Raw genomic sequence first — 22479 nt, 5'->3', positions numbered from 1 at the left:
AAAGTTTTAGGTTATACGCAGTTGTAAGTCGTAACAATAACTTACCAAACTTATTATTTTTGAGAGCTTGTAAATTTATCTTATTTACTTTGAATGGCATGCCATATAAAACCATTGCTTTATTATTCTGTCTTTTTAAATGGCTACCTATAATAACCTAGATATAAATTATATTGATTCCACTAAAATTACTCCCCCGTAATAAAATAAAACTTCAATAATTAAAATTTCCCTAATGCAATAAAATAAAGGATACAAAAGTTTATTTGACAAAATAAAATTTATTTGATATATAAAAATATGGAAATTTTATTAAAATTTAATTAACGTATAATATATACATTTAACGATAGGAAGGGGGAGAAACCAGAACTCAATTTAATAACTTACTATTTAAAAAATACAAAATTTTATAAACGCACAGAAACGTGTAGCAGAATTACATAAACTTCTGAACCAACATTTTCTCATTTAATTTACCTAATAATTCATTTTTATCATATTTAATTTAATCCACTGAAATTTTTAATAGGGGAGTTAATTTCCTCAGATTTTTATAAACGGGGAGTTAATAAATATCCTGGAAGTTATTTATGCGGACGGTTTTTGTCCGGGGGTATTTGTCCTGGGGGTTATTATCATTCATTTTATTAGCAATTAATTTATAGTACAAATATACTGATAAGACAGTATAAATTACTAAGACCTAGGGATACGATTATAACTAAATATAATATCTACCTGAAACGTACAGTTAGCAGTGTTACTAAGAACATATAGTGAAGGAATTCTGAAACATGCAATTTATTACTTTTCTTCTCTCATGTCTGAGTTCCCTTCTTGTGAGGGTAATATTTGCTATACAAGCTTTGTTTGATTAGAATCAGCCTTTTTTTCTAATTAAATCTCATGTTGTGAACATCTTGAATGATGATTTCTTATGTCTACAATATTTTGTTTGTTTTTAATAAATAAAATTACATTCAAATCATAATTTATATTATTTTCTGCGTAGATATCTAAGAATTAAAAAAAAACGAAAACTCTTTTTTTTATTCAAAGATACAAAATAAAATAAAAATTGGTATGGTAATGATATAACTTGGCTTAATATAAATAAAAGGGATTTTTAAGTTTTTTTAGAAATTTTCATTTTATGGAAAATGTGATGTTAAATAAAATAATACATCAAAACAATGAATTTATAATGTGAAGTAATGAATTTGTTCAACGGATACACATTTAATGACAGTTTTTTCAATTGTAAGTTTGTCTTTGAATTTAAAAGATATAATATTATAGTTTATCGGCACATATTGATTGTCAGTAAAGTAATGTGTTAAATTACATCAACCGTGGTTTGTCGCTAGATCCCTCTAAAAAAAATACAGTAACAGACCATTCCTTCTTTATGCCTTTATTATATGTAATTATATTACTTATTTGTATTTAAACATGTTTATAGAGTGCTATAGCTAGAGTGCCTAAAGGAAAAATAATTCAGTAATTTTAGATACTACCTATATTGATTAAGGTAAATACTCCACTTACTAGAGGTACCTACCGGAAAAATATAAAGCATGCAAATAGAGACATTTTATATAAAAATATATCAAGAGATTCATTTGGTATTAATTAATTAATCGTAATTTATGTGGTACCATACATATTTTATAAAAAAATCATTAAAATTAATAATATAAAAGTTCATAAAATCGATTGATTTAACAACTCATGTGTTTTTTTCTATATATTTGTTCATGTCTTGTCAATTTTGTTGATAACCAGAATAAATTCTTCTAAAATATCTAAAATTATGTTATACCCACATGAGTCTACAGATTACAGAGCCACCCCCGGAGACTTTTCCATTGCTGTGTACCCCCGCAAAGAGTTTCAAGGGATGTTATATTTTCGCTGAGAACAGGGGCGCGGAATTTCCCCCAAGAAGTAGTGGAACTTTGTCATTGTCTTTGAGACGTCTAGATGGAGAGGGTGGTAATTTGTTAAAACATTTAGCAAAGCCCTGCTGTCTTCTGCGTACTTGGTGCTTCGCATGGGGTGGGTAACGCCCATAACCCTGTTAGTTTGAATAACGCCAGAATAAAGTGTTTATGAGAGATTTGATTAATGATTATGTAAGGGAATGGCCAGCGGCGTACCCATTTGCCAAACGCTAAGTGCTAATTACATACTTATTTTGATTTTTTTTTGTTAAATCTTATAAATTAATAATTTTCCTTTTTACTTTTTACTACAATTATATATACGTATTGGCCTCCTACCGTATCTGCTTTCATCCAACTTTGTCCAAGATAGCTTGAGTCTATTCGTCCAGTCTTGGGTGTACAAGTATCTTAAATGATAATAATGCCTTATATCTTACACGTGATCGACCACGTGGAGGACATGCATATAATTATTGCTGGCCCAATTTGATGAACTGTAATCATCAGTGGGGTTTCTGTACAAGGCGTATTTATTCATTGTATCGCCGTTTACACTGACTGTGTTTTAATTATGGGTTCGAAGCCACTAGCCAGCACGCGCTATTCAACTGTGCCTACTGGTATTTCAATGTTTATGGTCAGAAATTTCACATAATAACTGATCTTATTTATATTATATCTCATTTGAAGTGACGGTTCAATTCCGTGGACTATAGCATCGCACCGTGCTCAGACCGAAGTGACACTATTTTGTTTCCTAGATCAATTATTATAGTTCACTATCACTGTTAACGGAGCATTCTATTTGGCGGCTCTCGTGGTGTAGTGCGTAAGGCGCTGGCTTTCCATTCCGGAGCTCTGGATTCGATTCCCGGTGAGGTCAAAATATATTTACATAATCTAATATGTAAATTCCTGAAACATGGGAGTTTTACCACTGTTATTGGGCTTCACGGCCTATTGTGGTGTTTAATAAAGAAACAAATAAATAAAAAAAAATCCCAGAATAAACACAAAATTGTTGACTATTTTCATATTTGATTCTGATGAGCCAATATGCTGGTCCATATTATACATGAATTGATTTGTACCTATACTTATCCAAAATATCACTTTGGATTTGAATTGTTTAAGACACTTTCGTAGACTGTAGAAAATATAATTTAAACTTTTTTTTTAAATAAACGTCCGTTAAAACGGACAAAACTGGTTTTTTGATTATTGAGATTATTAAAGCATTTTATATTAAGTTTTCCTATTTGGGAAATATACCGAATAAGTTAAAATTATGAATATCTTCAAATGTGTAAATCGTGCCCATTTCTTGAATAACAAAATGCCTAATTCTTGTCAAATTCGGGATCACAGAGATTATAAATATAGTTTTATATCGTAAATATTTCACTATATAATGGTTTTATAAATGCGTTTAAAAATTTATAAACTTAAAAAATCTTAACACCACTGCACATGGATGTACTGAAATATGACTATATTCTAAAACATTAGATCGAGAAGTTTAAAAGAATACTATGTTATGTAATAAAAATACTTTATGCAGTGATCAAATGTTTAAAATAAATATAAAGGATAATAAGGCTTCAAAATTATATAAATAGATTATCTACAACATTTAAGGAATGTCCAGGTTTATGAGAATACCATAAAATACTTTATACATACGTCTGAAAATATCATAAATACTCCATTTCGACCTACATAGCGCATGTAGGCCCTTCAGAGAAAACTGTAAGAAAAACTCTCAGCAACAGCCAGTCATCCTAGACGAATCCCATAAATAAAAAAATACCTATTTGGAGAATGCGGCAAAATGAATCAATTCAAATGTTAACATTGTGTAGACCAAACACTTGCAAATGTTGAAGAGGCAAATAATAGATACCCAGGAAATATTTTGGAGAGTACTTTGACATTTAAAATCACCTTTTCATAAAGGTTATTAACCTATCCGAAAAGAATGAGATGAATCTCAAACTTACCAAAGTAGGAGTGCAACGTTCTATGAAATTCTGGGTATACGTGACCGAGAAACCTGGAGGTTGACAGAGAAACTTTGAGTGTTCTCAAAAAATAGCCTGTGTTCAAAAGTTAGTTCAATTAATATTGCATTATTATTTAAGTTTGTACGCCTATGGTTACAGAGATGGAATTTATATAAATGATAGTCGGAAAGATCTGATCCTGGCGTGATAACTATTATGTGTTGCAAAGAGCCAAGTGAGATATGTGGAAATGATCATCAATTATTTCAGTTGTTGAAAGGAACCAAGTTTTTTGACCATCCTATCTTCACAAAGAAACTTTATACCTAACACAGAAATCAAAATAGTTTTATGAATACCTTTATGTAGTTACCGTATTTCTATATTATATTTCTGAGTCAATTTTTAATATGTCAAAACAAAAAGTCATTTTTATCAGGAATCAAAAAATTGCATTTGAAGTTATTCTAAAAAAATCACGTTAAGAAAATCTAAAAACATGAAGCTTTTTTTTTTTTTCGACCATGTCTAATCCTAATAGGATCATATGGGCCTCCACAGAGTAGAGGTTTGTATTAACAGATTTTGTATTTTACGAGAAATGGATGTCAGCCGCTTGCTCAACCAATTAGGTCCATACCCTGACTCACACACAAATTGATAAACAATATGTGTACTTGCCAGACCCAGGATTTGAACCCGAGACCCACGGCGTGATAGTTCAACGCTTAAGCCGCACGGCCTCCGTGGGTGTTAATCTTGGATTATCTAAATCGGTTACACTGCTACATATGCGCGATGTAAATGAGAATTTTGGAATTAATGCTAATGTTAATCGATGTATCCGTGATAACTTATATAGAAAATTAAGGCCTTAGTTATTTCGTAGCGCAGTGAAAACTAATGAAGTTATTTTAAATTATTAATAATATACAGTAATGTTTACATTACCCATTATACATTATTTTAAATGTTAATTGCATGAATGTACGAATATTACATAGTATCATAGATACTACTGTATGTGAACATTTTTTAAATTAATAATTTGTAATGGCCATAATAAATGGCCAAAAATATAATATAAATATTTTACCACCATCGTCAGTCTGGATTAATCCACTGCTGGATGAAGGCCTATGCAAACTAGATGAACTGCTGTCAGTCATGTGCGTTGAGTTACTATGTACTTCCGTAGAACTTAAACATTTCTTCGAGCTACAATATAATATACACTAATGACTAGAATAGTAAACCTCATAAAATGTGGGTACCTATGTAGGTGACTAGTCACAGTGTGATGGTAGTTTATATATGCTATAAAATCTCAAAGATTTTACTATATAGGTACACTGTCAAAACAATATACTTATACTGTATATCGAGGTTATACTGACAGAACGCATTATTTCAGTTTTTGCTGTTTTTCTGTTTTAAATGCCAAAATGTATAAAATTTTACGCTCTACGTCCTAGTAAAACGCACAAAGGCATAGGATATAATGGTGAGAAAATAGAAACATTATTAAATCATATTGTTATTTTTTTATTCTGATATAAAGCATGATAATGACCTAATGCGTTCTGCGTATACAAAATACAGGACTTGTAACATGTCGTATATTGTGTTTGCCATAAAGGTTAGTCTTTATAATGTAGAAAAAATGTAAAATTAAAGCCCTTTTTGCGATTATCTCAGAACTTGTTTTAATGAGTTAATGCTTTCTGTCAGTATACCCTCGATATATACTATATAAATAGTATAAATTCAACATCAATAACAATAAAATTTAATATTCTGCATTATAACGGTTTGTTTAGCTATTTTCAACACCAGTATCGAGAGTATATGACAACGTAAACAATTAATAGCTATTGACTGATAAACCAATTTGTAAAATTTAAAATGACTTATATTATCATTTTCGTTTTGTGAAACTCTACCAAGTAAATGTTGATAATATAAATTAATGGAACATTATTATTTGTCATACACAATTTACATTCGTACTCAATATACTAGATATAAACTCAAACTTACTTTGTAGTGTAAAGAAAACACAAAGTTAAACTTGGCATATAGGTAGATAGAAAATTATAAGTAGAGACGTTCGTACAAAGGCTCGGAACATTTAGCGTAATTTAACTTTAGTTAGTAGTCATACTTTGGTATAATTATCGCAACCATTAACACAAAAAGGAGCCGCGGGGCGATTGAAAGGAAGATAACAAGAGAGAGAGGAGAGTTGTGGGAGAGAGTGGGGACTATAGAAGAAAGGGTGGCTTAAAGAAGAAGACGGCAAAGCGCTGAAGAAGGAAATTCGTAAGAAAAGAGGGGGGTTGGGGTGGTTTCTTGGGAAAATGGCCGATTGAGGCTAAGTAATATACTTGAGAAATTCAAATTAATTTAATAATTTTTATATAGGAAGTGCGTAACATTGGCTGGAATAATAATCACAAAAGTACATAATTTTAGTGATATAGGTACGTATTAAAAATATTATAAGCTAATAGCTTATGGCAATATATGGTGTTAGGGGGTACGAAACACCGGGGTGGCAGGATTCAGGGGGCGGCAAAAGTCCGGCAAAACATTTTTAACGATATTATTGTCATTATGTTATTCAATTATATAAAATTAAGCATATTATGAAAAAAGCGCACTTCTCTGTAGTAATTATGCTTGTATATAAATTTATAAATGCTTCCATGCTTCATATCTATCGATTTCAGACACTTTGTATTATAATTCAGAATGTTATATTATTTAATATTAAGTGTGATTATTAAAAAATACTGTCACCCATTTATATTTACACGTGTACATCTCCTAGTGGAATTTAATATGCGATGAGCACTTGATATTTTCATCAAATATTCCAGGAAAATATTCCTCTTGGATATGTAAAAGTATTCCGTTTGAACGTAGAAAAAAAATGTGCGATATGTAAGTTTTGAAAATGATTTCTTTTTATTTATTCCGGATTGATAGTGACAATAATCGTCGAGTAAAGAGACCCTGACCAACAGAAAGCAACACCCTTTGGCAAGAATGTGAAACCGGCATTAAATGGGTGGGATAATGTCTCACCAGTGCGGTCCAAATAAATGGGGTGAGTGCACCGGGTACAATTAGCGCAATTAGTCGAATCACAGGACGCCACTGCACTCGCTGGACCAGCTGACTTTAATGTCCTCATTGCCCCCTCATCTTTCTCGATTTCATGAGCATCTTACAAAGATTATTATTCACGGAAGGTGGTCGTAAGATTATGCGGTTCGTAACTGATTATTTAGATAATACATGGTTTATTTGTGAATTACATAGTAGTTATATTTGTATTTTTCTAGATAGAATTTTAACTAAGGAACTGAATACATGTATAATTATGTCAATAATGGTATTGAAGAAAAAGTTTACAAAAAGAACGTGAGAATTAACATAACATAACACCAGATTAGAAGAAGTGAAAAACAATACATTTTATCGACGAAATAAATTTAATATTTTATTTGTGTTCAGTAATCCAATACCTTCCTAGCCGTATTTATTTCATGTGATGTTTCTCATTATACGTAGTAAAATCTGCCATCGAAACAATAGTAAAGTTATCTATATACCTACTACCTAACTAAAATAATTATTTACATTTTAATAAGTATACTTTAATATGTTACTTTAAGTAGGTACTACATATTGAGTATTTATTTAAAAGAATATCCAACACATAATTTGTTTTTTTCTTTTGGATTGTCAATTTTATTTGTAGGTACTTATAGGTAATAATTATATTTTAATATTAATAATGCAGATTGTTCTATTAAGCGACATGATATGGTGAGAGTGAAGAGGCGACGTTGGACCTGGCTCGGCCGTGTGCTGCAGATGCCAGAAGAGAACCTCAACTGGCTTGCCCGTTCTTCATCCGTCCGGATTCCGGCGTCTTGGAACGCCGCTAAATACTATCTATAGAGTGTATACGGCGGAGCTATGGGATGCTGGTTTGACCTGGAACGTAGCAAGAAGACTGGCGAGGGACATGGATTCTTGGAGGTGTCCATATGCTTCAACTAAAGGGCGGATATGGCAGAAGAAAAAGGTTACACTGTAGGACAGTATAATAAATATTTTTTTTTCATTTATTACATTTTAAATGTTATTAATTACACACTATTTGAAGATTGTGTTCATTATATTTTCTCTTATTCACCATAATTGTTTTGTGGTGATTAATTTTGATAAAAATTAGTCTTTATAATTTATTTAAATAAACATGTTATCTGGCAAAATGTCATAAAAATAAAATTAAATAAATTTTATTCTTCAGTAACGAATTTAGTATTTACCTTCCTTCTCAAATATTTGTAAATGTATAATATTCTGCGTATTATTTAACGAATAGGTGTAAAAATACAGAATCTTAAATCTACGCTTATTCTATATTCACACAGCCAGTTTCACATGGCATAACCCTGCAGAGAATCGCTGTGCATGAAATCTTACCACTCGTGTGTAACCGACTTACAGTCGATTGCTAATTTCTTCAGGAACAAATTTTCCAGTCACAAAATTTGGATCGTCACTCATATTTTACCGTGATTGTGGTACTTACACTTTGTACACTTACATGTTGAAGTATATTCTGTGTTTCAAATTGAAAACCGTTTTTTGAATGCTTTGTTCATATAATAGTAGTCATATTAACTTAAATTTTCCATTTTCATCTATTCGATTTAATAAACTTCAAATTTACTTCATAAGGTTGTGTTTTCACCATTTATACGACATTATTCATCCATAGAGCTTTTCTTACCTTAGTTTGATATTACTCTCGAATTCATAATTTAAAATTTACCCACATGATCACAATATGAGAATTAAAAGACATCTAATATATAAAACTAACGGTGTGAAACCGGTCTCTCTTTTTATTGACAAATAATATTAGATTTTTAATAGTATTAAATAAGGTGACATAGTTTAAATATTTTTACGGCATATGAAAAATACTTTAATAATGTAGTTCAAAAACCTAAAGAAAAAGTTTTACCAAAAACTCTAGAAGGGTAGTAAAATTATATTATATCCAAAAGCTCCATTTCCCCATTCGATGATTAAATATATTAATTTAATGATGGACTACTTACACTATCATTAAACATATATGTACCTATGTACTTAAAAAAACTATTAAAAACGTGGTAAAAAAATGGGCTTATTTTATTTGTTAATTCTATTATAATTGATTAAATTTTGGTGATTTCCTTTGGACTATCTACCATTATTCTGCCTGTTCTCACAAGTAAGAAATAAAGCATAATATGCATATATTATTTGATTACCAAACGAAGCGAGCGACTGCCTTCGTTTGACATTTCTTGTCTCGGCAAATTGTTACGTGAAATTATTGCTTAACAATTGAGAAATTTTCACTTTCCAAGGCACAGATGGTGTTAATTTCGTTATCACTGAAGATTTATTATGTTTAAAAATGGAATTCTAAGCACAAAACTCATTTCCATATAATTTTTAAAGTTTAACGGTTTTCTTCACATTACAATGATACTTATGATTATTAGACATAATAATAAATGTCGTTGGTACTGTTCAATATCAATCTATGGAAATTATATAATCTAGAAAGCTTTAGCGAATTGGAAAAACAAGGTCTTAATTAGGTATTAACATTAACGAATCTAAAACAAATTTAATGATTATCGATCTAACTGACAAGTTTGTTCTCACCGGTGGACTTAGCCATTTCGTATACAAACAAATACCCTGGCTTAAGCCTTATTAACTTCGAGAAGAAAATTAGTTAAAGAATTGCAAAATTCAAGAATACTACAAGTCTTCTCACTAAGATATTGATAAATTTCAGCATCACAAAAACCACTAAAGAGACCCGTAAAAAACGCTGATATTTTCAATCTCCCTTAAAGGTATTAAGATCTGAACTGTCGAATAATCTGTCAGAAAAAATGTTTGAAATCGAAAAAGGATGTTTCGTAGGTTACATTTAAATTGTGCGTAAAACATTTCACCGTGGCATAGCTTTATATTGGAAAGAGATGACCGTATACTATACGGTCTCAAATTTTATTAGATTCAATATGAACATTAATTTAATTGTCATAGCTGATTTTGGCAAAATTCATGAATTTATTCATGAATGAAAACTTGACCTAACAAATATATCGGCTATTTTCAAAATTTGTTTGCTGCTGGCTTCCTGTGAAGTGCAAACCGACAAGAACCGTATTTATTTTGACATGAATTTTATGTCAGTACTATACGACCCAAAGAGGTTGGGCGGTCTTTAATATACGGCCATATATTTCCGATACAACATTTAACGGTTAAGTGTGACACGGCGAACTGCATACGTATGGCTGCGCGCACACGGCAAAGCGAAGTTTCGGATTCATCCGCCAAACGTCGTTTACGGGTCGAATGCGTTTTGTTTGCGTTTCGTTTACGGCGATATATCGACGATGCTGTCCAAACATCTGGACAGAGAAAACACAGTTTTCAAGGAGATTCATAAACGCCTTTTTTTGAAACTGCACCCTGCTGCGAGAGTATTTATCTCTCATTACAGTGGTGTACAAGGGTAAATAAATCAATATAAAATCAGTACATAATATTGCATTATACCTACATTTATTTTTTAACTATTGCTTCTTTTGGAGCTGGACTGTTTTATATCGAAAGCGTTTTGAAAATTACCTATTATTGTGCCCATTATGTATCATCATAAACTTTGTCTGATCAATACTATCGACCGAGGGTACTTGATGGAGTTTGAATTTAAATTCTAATTGATTTAAGTTTTGTACTATTATTATTTATTAATACAATAAAAAAAAGATTATGAGTTAATACACGAAGAAAGGGTAAAAACCTTATTACCTAGATACCCACTAAGTAAAGGATGAAGTATAAAAACATAATATTTTGAATAATTTGAATACTTGCATTGTTTCTAAAAACTTGTTGTAAATACTATTAATACATTCGGTAGGTAAGCAGTTTTACAAAATAAAATAAAAAGTTTTGACACAGCACAGCTATGAGAAGAAGTATTTCATCAGAAGAAAGGCTCGCCATAACTAGAAGGTAAACTAAACCATTATATTTATTTTGTAGTTATTTAATTTTTTTATTATTAGTTGACACTTTTATTTTCTATAGATACACTAAAATGTAAACGGGTACCAATAATAATATATTGTAGTGAGAATAATGAATACCTACCTACTACTATTGATAGGTATGTGCCTGTGTACTTGTATAGGTACATGTATATTTATATTAGTTATTGTTTTTTTGTTATAATATATTAGTTGCGATTAATTGACAATAAAATTTAGATAATTTATCTATTCAGCCGCTACAGTACCATATTAAATTACATATTCAAAAAAAAATTGGCAGTTATCAATTCAAAACACCTTTTATAAAAAATAGATTGAAATATTATTAGATACACTAACACGAAATTACCTGATATAGTATCATTAAAATAGCTATCTTTTTAATATGTAGCGAATGAATTCTAAGCAATAAATAGTATTCAATTGGAAAGATGAAAGATTTAAGGGAGATATTTCAAATGTTTACTTGATAAAAGATACAATAGGTATAATAATATATTACATTGTTCTAACAAATTATATACAAAACATCTATAAAATATTTAATTAAATTATATCTTTTTTTCCCCATTGCATAAACGCCACTGTGAAATTCTTGATGACACTAATTATTAAGAAAGAAGGGTTTTTTCAAATTTTTCGGACTAAAGTAATAAATTATGTCATACAATATGTGCCTTATTGTGTTCTGCAAACTGATAGTAGTACTCTTTGTTTTCACCCCTAGTGTTATTATGGAAGAATTTATTTATTGCACTATCCGAAGAATTAAAAAAAAACCTTTTTTTTTGTCTCAGAGGCCAGTGGCGAACTAAGATAAATAAAATATAATATGTAAACATTACCTACATATTATTAAGTATTTCTTTTTTACCGTTTTACCTAGATATTTTCATAGTGTAGAAATTATTTCAAATGACTTTCATGCGGATTTTTGTTAGCTATATGCAAATGCAGACATAGTCCAAACTTCTGGTTGCAAACAATTCATCATGATTGGGTTTTATTTTTACACTGCCCAGACACGTGGTACGGTAACCGGACAAAACAGGACATGACAAAACAGAACATGACAAAATAGAACATGACAAAACAGAACATGACAAAACAAAACAATAACAATACAGAACATGATAAAACAGAACAGCCAGGTTTTCTCCAGGTGTTCTGTTTTGTCACTGTCCTGTTTTGTCATGGAACCGACTTAGATTTAACTTTCTTCATATTATTATATATGACAATGTGCTAGGTGCAGATTGCGTAGGCTTAAATCTTTACATTATACCCAAGTTTTTAATGAAAAATACCCACTCATCCGGTCATGAGTTTGTCATTGGTAAATAAAATTTATTAGGCCTTTCTGAACATAATTATGTGTTTAATCAGTAAAATCCTTCTTTCTGAATAATTAGTGTCATCAAGAATTTCACAGTGGCGTTTATGCAATGGGAAAAAAAAATATAATTTAATTAAAATATTTTATAGATGTTTTGTATATAATTTGTTAGAACAATGTAATATATTATTATACCTATTGTATCTTTTATCAAATAAACATTTGAAATATCTCCCTTAAAATCTGTTCATCTTTCCAATTGAATACTATTTATTGCTTAGAATTCATTCGCTACATATTAAAAAGATAGCTATTTTAATGAGACTATATCAGGTAATTTCGTGTTAGTGTATCTAATAATATTTCAATCTATTTTTTATAAAAGGTGTTTTGAATTGATAACTGCCAATTTTTTTTTGAATATGTAATTTAATATGGTACTGTAGCGGCTGAATAGATAAATTATCTAAATTTTATTGTCAATTAATCGCAACTAATATATTATAACAAAAAAACAATAACTAATATAAATATACATGTACCTATACAAGTACACAGGCACATACATATCAATAGTAGTAGGTAGGTATTCATTATTCTCACTACAATATATTATTATTGGTACCCGTTTACATTTTAGTGTATCTATAGAAAATAAAAGTGTCAACTAATAATAAAAAAATTAAATAACTACAAAATAAATATAATGGTTTAGTTTACCTTCTAGTTATGGCGAGCCTTTCTTCTGATGAAATACTTCTTCTCATAGCTGTGCTGTGTCAAAACTTTTTATTTTATTTTGTAAAACTGCTTACCTACCGAATGTATTAATAGTATTTACAACAAGTTTTTAGAAACAATGCAAGTATTCAAATTATTCAAAATATTATGTTTTTATACTTCATCCTTTACTTAGTGGGTATCTAGGTAATAAGGTTTTTACCCTTTCTTCGTGTATTAACTCATAATCTTTTTTTTTATTGTATTAATAAATAATAATAGTACAAAACTTAAATCAATTAGAATTTAAATTCAAACTCCATCAAGTACCCTCTGTCGATAGTATTGATGATGATGGTATATAATAGGCTCAACAATAGGTAATTTTCAAAACGCTTTCGATATAAAACAGTCCAGCTCCAAAAAAAGCAATAGTGGGAAAATAAATGTAGGTATGTTGCAATATTATGTACTGATTTTATATTGATTTATTTACCCTTGTACGCCACTGTAATGAAAGATAAATACTCTCGCAGCAGGGTGCAGTTTCAAAAAAGGCGTTTATGAATCCCCTTGAAAACCGTGTTTTCTCTTGGACAGCATCGTCGAAATATCGACGCATTTGAAACGCATTTGAAACGCAATCGGCCCGGAAACAAAACGCAAACGTCGTTTGGCGGATGAATCCGAAACTTTGCTTTGCCGTGAGTATTCGGCCACGTGTTCCGCATTCCATGGATGGCCAGGAGTATAAAAGTTTCTATGCTGGAAGAGCATAAGTTTCGGGTCTTAAATTTGGTATCAATATCTACCTTTTACAGTTTCTTGACGATTAGTGATGAAATGGGAATGATATGAAGTCATACTATGTATCGTATACACCCTATGCGAGCGGCTAATAAAATAGTCTTTTTTAAATTCATAATAACTGTAATATATTTTTAAAGTACCTATCGTTTTCTCATTTTTTTTTTGATTTTTTAAAATCTTTATCTTTCATTCTCTGGTATTTTTGCACTTATTTTAATTTCTTCCTTCAACATTATGTTATTCTTCGTAATTGTATTTTTAATTTGTTTGATTTAATAATAATTAGTGTGTATGTCTGTTATTACGACCATTTATTTGTGTATTTTTTTTAAATCTTACATTTATCATTACAAAATCACGACGATGTGGTCGCCTATTAGGTACGTTGAATAGCAAAAATTGTAATGTACATTGTTATTATTTTTTTACTCAATATTAAAATATATATTTTAAGGTTTATAGAATTTTTGATTCTTTAGTAAGTATAGAAATAATATAATTTTGAAAAACCTCAGAAATACATATTAGAAAACAATAAAAAAATATGCTTGTACTATACATTGTTTAAAATATTTATCAATTTTATAATTATCCATATTATTTATGTATAGGTTAATTTACATAGTGATAATAGTACTTATATATAATATAAATAATATTCGCAGTAACTCCTTAAAATATTTAACTAGTTCGTTCATACTCTATACAACGTTTAAAATAATATTTTTAAAAAAATACACCATATATTTATTGTATCAAATTTATTATCTTGTTCGAGTTTATCTACTGTAGCTAATTATTGTACTAAAAATATGAGTTTCTTGTCGAATATTATATCTCGGATATCTTAAAGTGTATCCGTTATTGACGCAATTAAAACTGTAAATTACGGATTCCGAAATATAGGCTTCGACGAAATAGTATGCCGTAAAAAGTTCCCTCTAAGATTGGATCGTTAAGCTTTTGCCTGTGCTTTTCTTAGAGCCCAAAAGCTCGCAGTAAAATAACTTAACATTTCACTTTATAGGCACTTTATAGACACTGAACAAACAATAGCTGCTCCTAACCAAATGTTTTGTTTCTTAGCTCTTTGCCTGTGTAGCTGAGAGCATTTCCTATTGCCTGCTTTCTGTAGACAAAGATATTTTAAGGGTGGCAATTTATTATTGTATACGTAAGAGAATATTTACTGCGCTAGCTAGTTACTAATTCTAGACTGTGGCACACGGATTAAAATAATATGATTCTTCATTCAATAGATATTTTTGAAGTTGTGACTTTTCATCCATATAATATGTAATATAATATTACAGTGGCTATTTTTTAGCTACTTATAGTCATATCATATCTTATATTTATTAAAAATCTTGACATATTATATAAAACTAAGTGAATGATTTCCACTCTAATAAAAAGTATGTCTACAGTTTGGACATTTCTTAAATTCACCTTCAGTGGCGGAACTACATGTCGGGTTTCCTTAGCAAACTTGGTGTACTTCTTTGAACTACTATAGATGTATAATTGTATTTTCACCGCGTTTGTATGTTCACATTATGTTCTCTTTTTATATTTTCATTTTTATCTCTGTTATTACTTTGCTTTTTCATTCTTCTTTATAATACTGTTCAATGTCATGTTGTGAACGTCTTAAACTTATAATTTGTAATGTCCACAATATGTAAAATAAATGAATTGAATTGAATAGAGCATGTCAGAGATCGCATTGAAGGAGGGGATTTTTTAAATGTATATTTGTATACTGCTACATTTAAATTATAAAATAAAGTAACTACTAAGAACATTATTCTATCATTGCTACCCACACTTAAGATGTAGAGTTGTGGTAGATGTTTCTCTCACAATCGTTAAATATCGCACAATATGGATCCAGCACGTCAAACAAAGCACGTTCGGAGATTCAAGAAGCCTGTAACTAAGATTCAAATGACCACTGAAAAAAATTTACTCAAGAGTAGTCGTTCAGAATATATTTTAATCTTATTGAATGGTTTGCAGACGTATTGTTGTGAATATTTTATAATTAAACAGTGGTGATTATTTTAATTGTGATATGTTATAGTTACGATATATAATCGCTAAATCCGTAAGTACCAATAAAATGCGCTAATGTTAACGTTATTCTTATTAATCCCACCAAACGATGAATAGAAATAAGTATGTACCCATGTTAATGTGAAAAATCAATACATACTTTAGTTTTATGGAATAATTAACTATTGTACCAACCCTGTGCGTTGTGCAACTTACTATGATAACCTGAAAAAACTCGTGATATTGGCTTAGGTAAAAGATTAGAGAGGACGACGAAGAGTTCCCATCAGATGGTCGGAGCAATACTGTCACATGTTCCACACTGAGAAAGGCTCTGCATACCTCTTAACGCTGAGAGATGTGTAGCTAAATCAACTGGGCTACGATCCTCAGCAATGAAGTCGTGACATAGAAAAGGTGGTTAGTGAAGGTTGTGGGTGACAGAAATTGATGATAATGGAACGACGTTAAGCGATAAAAAAATTGGTTACTTATCGTCCAGAAATCATTATTTTATGTCGTGCATAATAATAAAGAGTTAGTAAATATTTTTTTAAATTATGGAGACCAAAGAACAATAATACATTCTGTAATACATATTATTGTTCATTGGTCATCTATAATACTAAATACTTACGTAATGCTAAAATGCTCAAAGACTATAGCTGACTGAAAAATACTAAACCTTGATTTTCTATCCCCTTCCTGACACATTCGGCGTTCCTGCACCTATGTGTAGACTGCTTTCTCATATATTTCATGACCATCATTTGGTAAATTATTTATCATGCGGCTTCTTGTATAAATTTGTTCCTATAACGTGTGGTACGCGGGTTTATAGAGCTCGAATTTGGCACGGGTGCGCCATGTTTGATTTTCTTTTAGCTGGGCAAGTATTCGCTGGAAAATCTCTTCTCCGGATTCTAGAATAAACTTGTTGTCTTGTTCTATAAGGTGTGGTGGCTTGTTATAGATTTACAATCACATTAAAAATATTAAATAATATTATCTTTCTGACTTGAGCATGTCAAAGAGGAAGTAGTTTTACTTGTTAATATTTTTAAGCTATTAGAATGTGTATTAGATTTTGTTATATAAGAAAGTACAACAACTTATTATATTCTTAATATTTGATTGTGTGTCTTAGAAAACAAGCGTCAACAATCGAAAGTTAGGTTTTGCACGAACGAGAACCTTTCTTGGCGAGGCACGATCAAAATTTAATTTATATTCCCGAAACAAAACAGGCTACACCCCTTTTACGGGCCTCAGAAGAACGCGGATACTCCGACTCTGATTTTGTTATATAATATAATCAAGATGAGAATTAGAATGAGAAATTAGAACAAGGAACTCGGATGAAGTTAGCTTCGCAGGCATGGATATAAATTACAATGAATAATAATGAATCGTCTTTATAATATTGTAAATTATTTAAATCTACGCCATATTCTACTTATCGTCTTTCTATTTTTAATAAAATATAATTATTCACTTCGGGCTGTAACATTTTAGAATCATAAATCAACGTCAATTTGTAATAGGTAGGTATCTAACTATATTAAAATCACTTTATATCCACTAAAAATATTTTTTTAAAGTTAAGTATAATTCTGTTTTGTAATTTCGTAAACATGTATAAGTATATCGTGAAATAAAATTATCATTTTTTAAACAGTGTGTTACATTACACTACCATATTTGATCCTAAGATGATCATAATAATGGGCTTCCACATTCAGAGTGAAGGTTATATTAATAGTTGTTTTGATGAGAAATGTATGCTAGTTACTTGCTCGATCTATAGTCTGGGTCGAAATATATGTTTAAATAATTACAAGATAAAAAGAATTTTTTGTATACAACGTTTTTAAATTCTGTTGAACCATATAAACTTGACTTGACTAGCTTAAACGATCAAAAAAATTGTACTTGACATGTCATATTGATTTCCATAGTGACGCACGTATATATATAAATAATTTAGTTGTTAGGATGCCAGACCCCTAGCAACCGATAATGGTGTCGAAATAACTTTTCACACAAAACAGAATTAACTGAAAATGAATTCAATTCTACTTAAAGATGGCTAAAAGTATTAAAAGAATGCATTGACATCGTGTTCTGATATATTTTAAGAGTTTCAAATGTCTAGCTAGTGTTGGTAAGTTAGTTAAAGATCGATTGCAAGATTTTTACTGGATAAACAACCACCGGAAAAACAAGAATACGAGCTAATAAAAACGTTGTAAAATAGAATGTGAATTTGCCAGACCCAGGACCTACGACATTATAAACCGATATGTCATTGTTTGATCCATCGTGGGCGTAAAATCAGTGTATTATTAACAACTAAGTAATTTTTAATCGATCAAAATTTACTAAAAAGTACATAAACATCAACCTGTTGGAAAATCTTTATGTTTCTTTAATAGAGTTAACGATCAATTATTTTAAAAGAAATTGCATCAATTAAAATAAAACACGACATGCAGTTTTTATTCCCTATAATTAACTAAAGATCAGTACCGGTATCATCCTTTTCGACTGGACAACCAAAATCTGATAAAAAATCTTTGTCCACCGACATTTCCAAGACATGTTTAGTCTGTATCGGCTGGCAACCAGACGTGGTAACCAAGAGTATTTTGTAAATATGCACATCACATTAAATTAAATTTTACGTTGTGGGTATTTAATTTAAGATATGTATATATCTAATATTCAATGTTGCCATAAGAAGATACATACAGCGACATGTCAACGCGCACGAACGACCGGAAACAGATTGTAGAGTCTCGAAAGGCGGCAACCGGAAGACATCCGGTTCTTTGATCATAATTACTTGTCGAACTTCACTCGCTTTGCCTAGAAAACCGAATACATTACTCCGTTTTAATGTCATTTAAACTTGCACAATATAGATCATTTTTCTAGACTGATATTTGTATGCAAATTTGACAAGAATGTTGGGAAAATGGTACGTCGGAAAAATTATTTTCAATAAAGTCAGCGGATGTCATAGGTATAATGCTGCATAATTGGTTAATTATTCAGTCAATAGTAGTATACGCGATTTTATATTTGCCGTATATAAAACCTAAATATTGTTTTTACTCCCATAAGCTAAGTAGCTACATAAATTTATAAAGTACCGTGTGCATAGAGCTGTTATTTCAAAAGAAAATTCATCGATACTCACAAGTACCTACCAATTCAAAAAATCGCCAAATCAATATCTTAAATTATGATTTTCATTACAATACAAAGAATATAAAACTTTTTGAAGTTATACTTCTGTTGGCGCGTTTGGGTAATCAGATCAGAGTATATTTTTGGCGTGTGACATGTAACACATAATTTATTTTTTCACACGAAAAAAACAACGCACTCGATTGGATTCGAACCACCGATTGTTTTGTTATCAGCCGAACGCACTACCTTTACGCCACAGTATGATACTGCAATCGTGACGATTATACAGTATAATATTATAGTTTAGAATTTTCCGTTGCTTAGGCAGCGAATTTATTATTGTCGGCCATTTGTAATTCCATACGTAAACAAACTATTAAACGTCAAAGTGACAGTTGGTACTTTAAAAGTAAAAACAACGAGAAACCATGATATAATTTGGTAATATAAGTTAAAGTGTATAGAAATAAAACAACGGCGTTCCAATAAGCGGTCCTTTTTATTGAGTGTGTAATTTAACAAGATAATTAAGAGCTAGTCAAAGAATCCAGTTTATCACAAGTTTTTTTTTGTTTTGTTACGCCAAAGAAGTATAACTTTTAATGCGCGTACATTAGCACCTACACACACTGATTTAAAAAAAAAAGTAAAATAGTGTTGCTCACCATCCTAAAAATCACTTAGATCAACAAAAAGCACCGAAAAAACATTAATATGCGATGCGCGACGATTCATCGTTAGTCAATTTAATCATAGAATCAAGTAATACCTACCTTATTTATATTTATTCAAAATCTTACATAAATCTATGAATAGACAGGTCGGTAGGTAGATACTTACTTTACTAGATGTATGTATAATTTGCGCGTGACTTGACACAACGAAAGGCGTCAGTAATGTCCTAATTACATGTTAGCTATACACACATTCACACTTAAATGATGTATCTGTGTTTGTTCGTAGAAGAGTTCAACTTACGTCGTCTTTTATACGTAAATCACCTTTATGGATACAGTGAGATGGTATGGAATCCTGTGTAAGTGGAGACGGTAAAAATATTATTATACAGGTATATATTGTACCTATACAATACATAATATTTATATTTACGATAACATATTAATATACCTGTTATTAATGAAGTAGTATTTTTTAGGTAGTCGGAATTTTCTCAATTGTCACTATAACACCCCAACTCGTTAGGTATATTGTAATTATTTAATTTATTTATCTGAAAATGGAATGCAAAACGCCATATAAATTTTATAATTTAAGCGATGTTGTTCATAAATTAATATAATTAAGCATGTTCTTAAGATTTAGGTAATTTATACAGTGGTATAATTTTAAAAACTCTCAAAGTAACGTAGAGTTAGTGTTTATACCTATTTTTTTCCAATTTTAAAAAGTCCAAAAGCACTTTCTGACCAGCAAGAGAGGAGCTGGTTTAGAGGAACGATGGACTTCTACTGGGGTGACAAATACCTTTCTTGTGACCTAATGACAACGTGCCTTATCGTATAGCTTCATTTTAAAATATATCATGGGCTTCAACAATGTATTTTACGGATATTTCTAATTATGTGCATATGGCATACATAAGTGGGTAATGAATCCATAATTTTCTTTAAGTGCAGGAGAATCCAAAGCAATGACTTTCCTGGAGCGACTGTTTTACTACCAATCAACAATCCGATGAGAATGCGATAGCTATTTAGTAAAGTGATTTGTGTCGTGGCTTGTTGTTCTATTTATCTGCATATTTCTATGTTATCTTCTAAACGGTGGCTGGAACGTGCGAGTATTTAAATAATCCATAAAATGTAAGCGATATAGATGAAAAACTATTTTTCTTATACAACACAATTAATATACCTGTACATAGCATCTACGGCGTAGCAGAGGCACAGGTTCGTAGAACGTCTTTCATCTCGACTTTATATTACTTCGCTTTACCGCCGGCAGAGTTCGGTCGTAACTCTTTCGCGAGGTGGCGCAGGAGGGGGCATCTTATTTAGAACAAGAGGCTAAAGGGAGGTAAATATTCCTGGGGTGTGAGACACCGCCTCACCGGGGGAGGGGTTAATGACTGCAAATTAAGAAAATCGTGCACCCTAATGACAAATGCTAGCTGGAATGGTTCGTACAACTTCGTTGCTTCTGGCAGTTTCTAACGAATAATAAGATTGAGCTATACTTACCTACTTGAATACTTCTATGTACGAGTATGATAGGTAGGTATGTATATCTATTTATATACCTAGCAATTAGTTTTAACTTAATAAAATAATATGATTTTATGGATATTTTAATATAAAGTAATGCATGTTGTATATAATATATAATAATATCGTCATACGGTAAATGATTATTAAATATTTGTTTTAATAATAAGATAATTTTAAATATACACATAATTAGAGTATAGAAGTAATAGGATACTATGAACAAAACAGAAAAAAAATATTAGGTACCTCTATGATAAATGACATTAAAACTTACGATTCCACCTGTAATCTAAAATTTAATATTATGTAGTTGGACATGTTTTAGCTTTTTATCGTGAGATGTTTTTTTATTTTATTTTAAATATTATCATTAACTTGATTGATGTCATGTGTATTATGACAAAACCACAAAATAAATCAATGGATAAAGAATCAAACAAGAGCGCGATATATGATAGACTTCGCCTAGCAGATAACTGGCAATAGGCTGAACATGTTGTTCACCGAAATGGCGCTGGACAAGTGCCGTCATCCATTAAACGGACCACGGGGATGCCCCAAAACTCGCTGGACCAACGAACTTATAAAGCATGTGGTAGAAATAAACTAGTAACCGAGAAGAGTGAGATGAGCTAGTTAGAGGCATTTTTCCAGCTGATGATGATGAACTAAGCTGTACAGTCACTGACAGTGTGCACTAAAAGTGTCTTAAAATTGGTTAATAATAACGTTCTGTCATATAATATTTTGCATTATTTTTAATTCGTCTGATATTTGTAATTGAATTGAATAAGGTAAACTAAAGTTGAAAATATTGTTATTGCCATCCACGATATGTCATACAGATTTTACTACATAAACATTTTCGGTATTTACGGATACAATATTATAAAGTATACCAACGTTTATTTAAATTAATATTCATCAAAATTTACGAAAGTTTATACTACTTGAAAGGTCTTTACATTAAACTATATTACACCTACGTATGTACGTACATACACGTCATACATTATGTTAAATACG

This window comes from Rhyacophila brunnea, unplaced genomic scaffold, assembly GCF_057557595.1.
Source record: "Rhyacophila brunnea isolate RB1 unplaced genomic scaffold, BYU_Rbru_1.0 scaffold_4, whole genome shotgun sequence".
Lineage (NCBI taxonomy): Eukaryota > Metazoa > Arthropoda > Insecta > Trichoptera > Rhyacophilidae > Rhyacophila > Rhyacophila brunnea.
The sequence above is the reverse complement of the archived record's forward strand: the minus strand, read 5'-3'. Positions refer to the sequence as shown.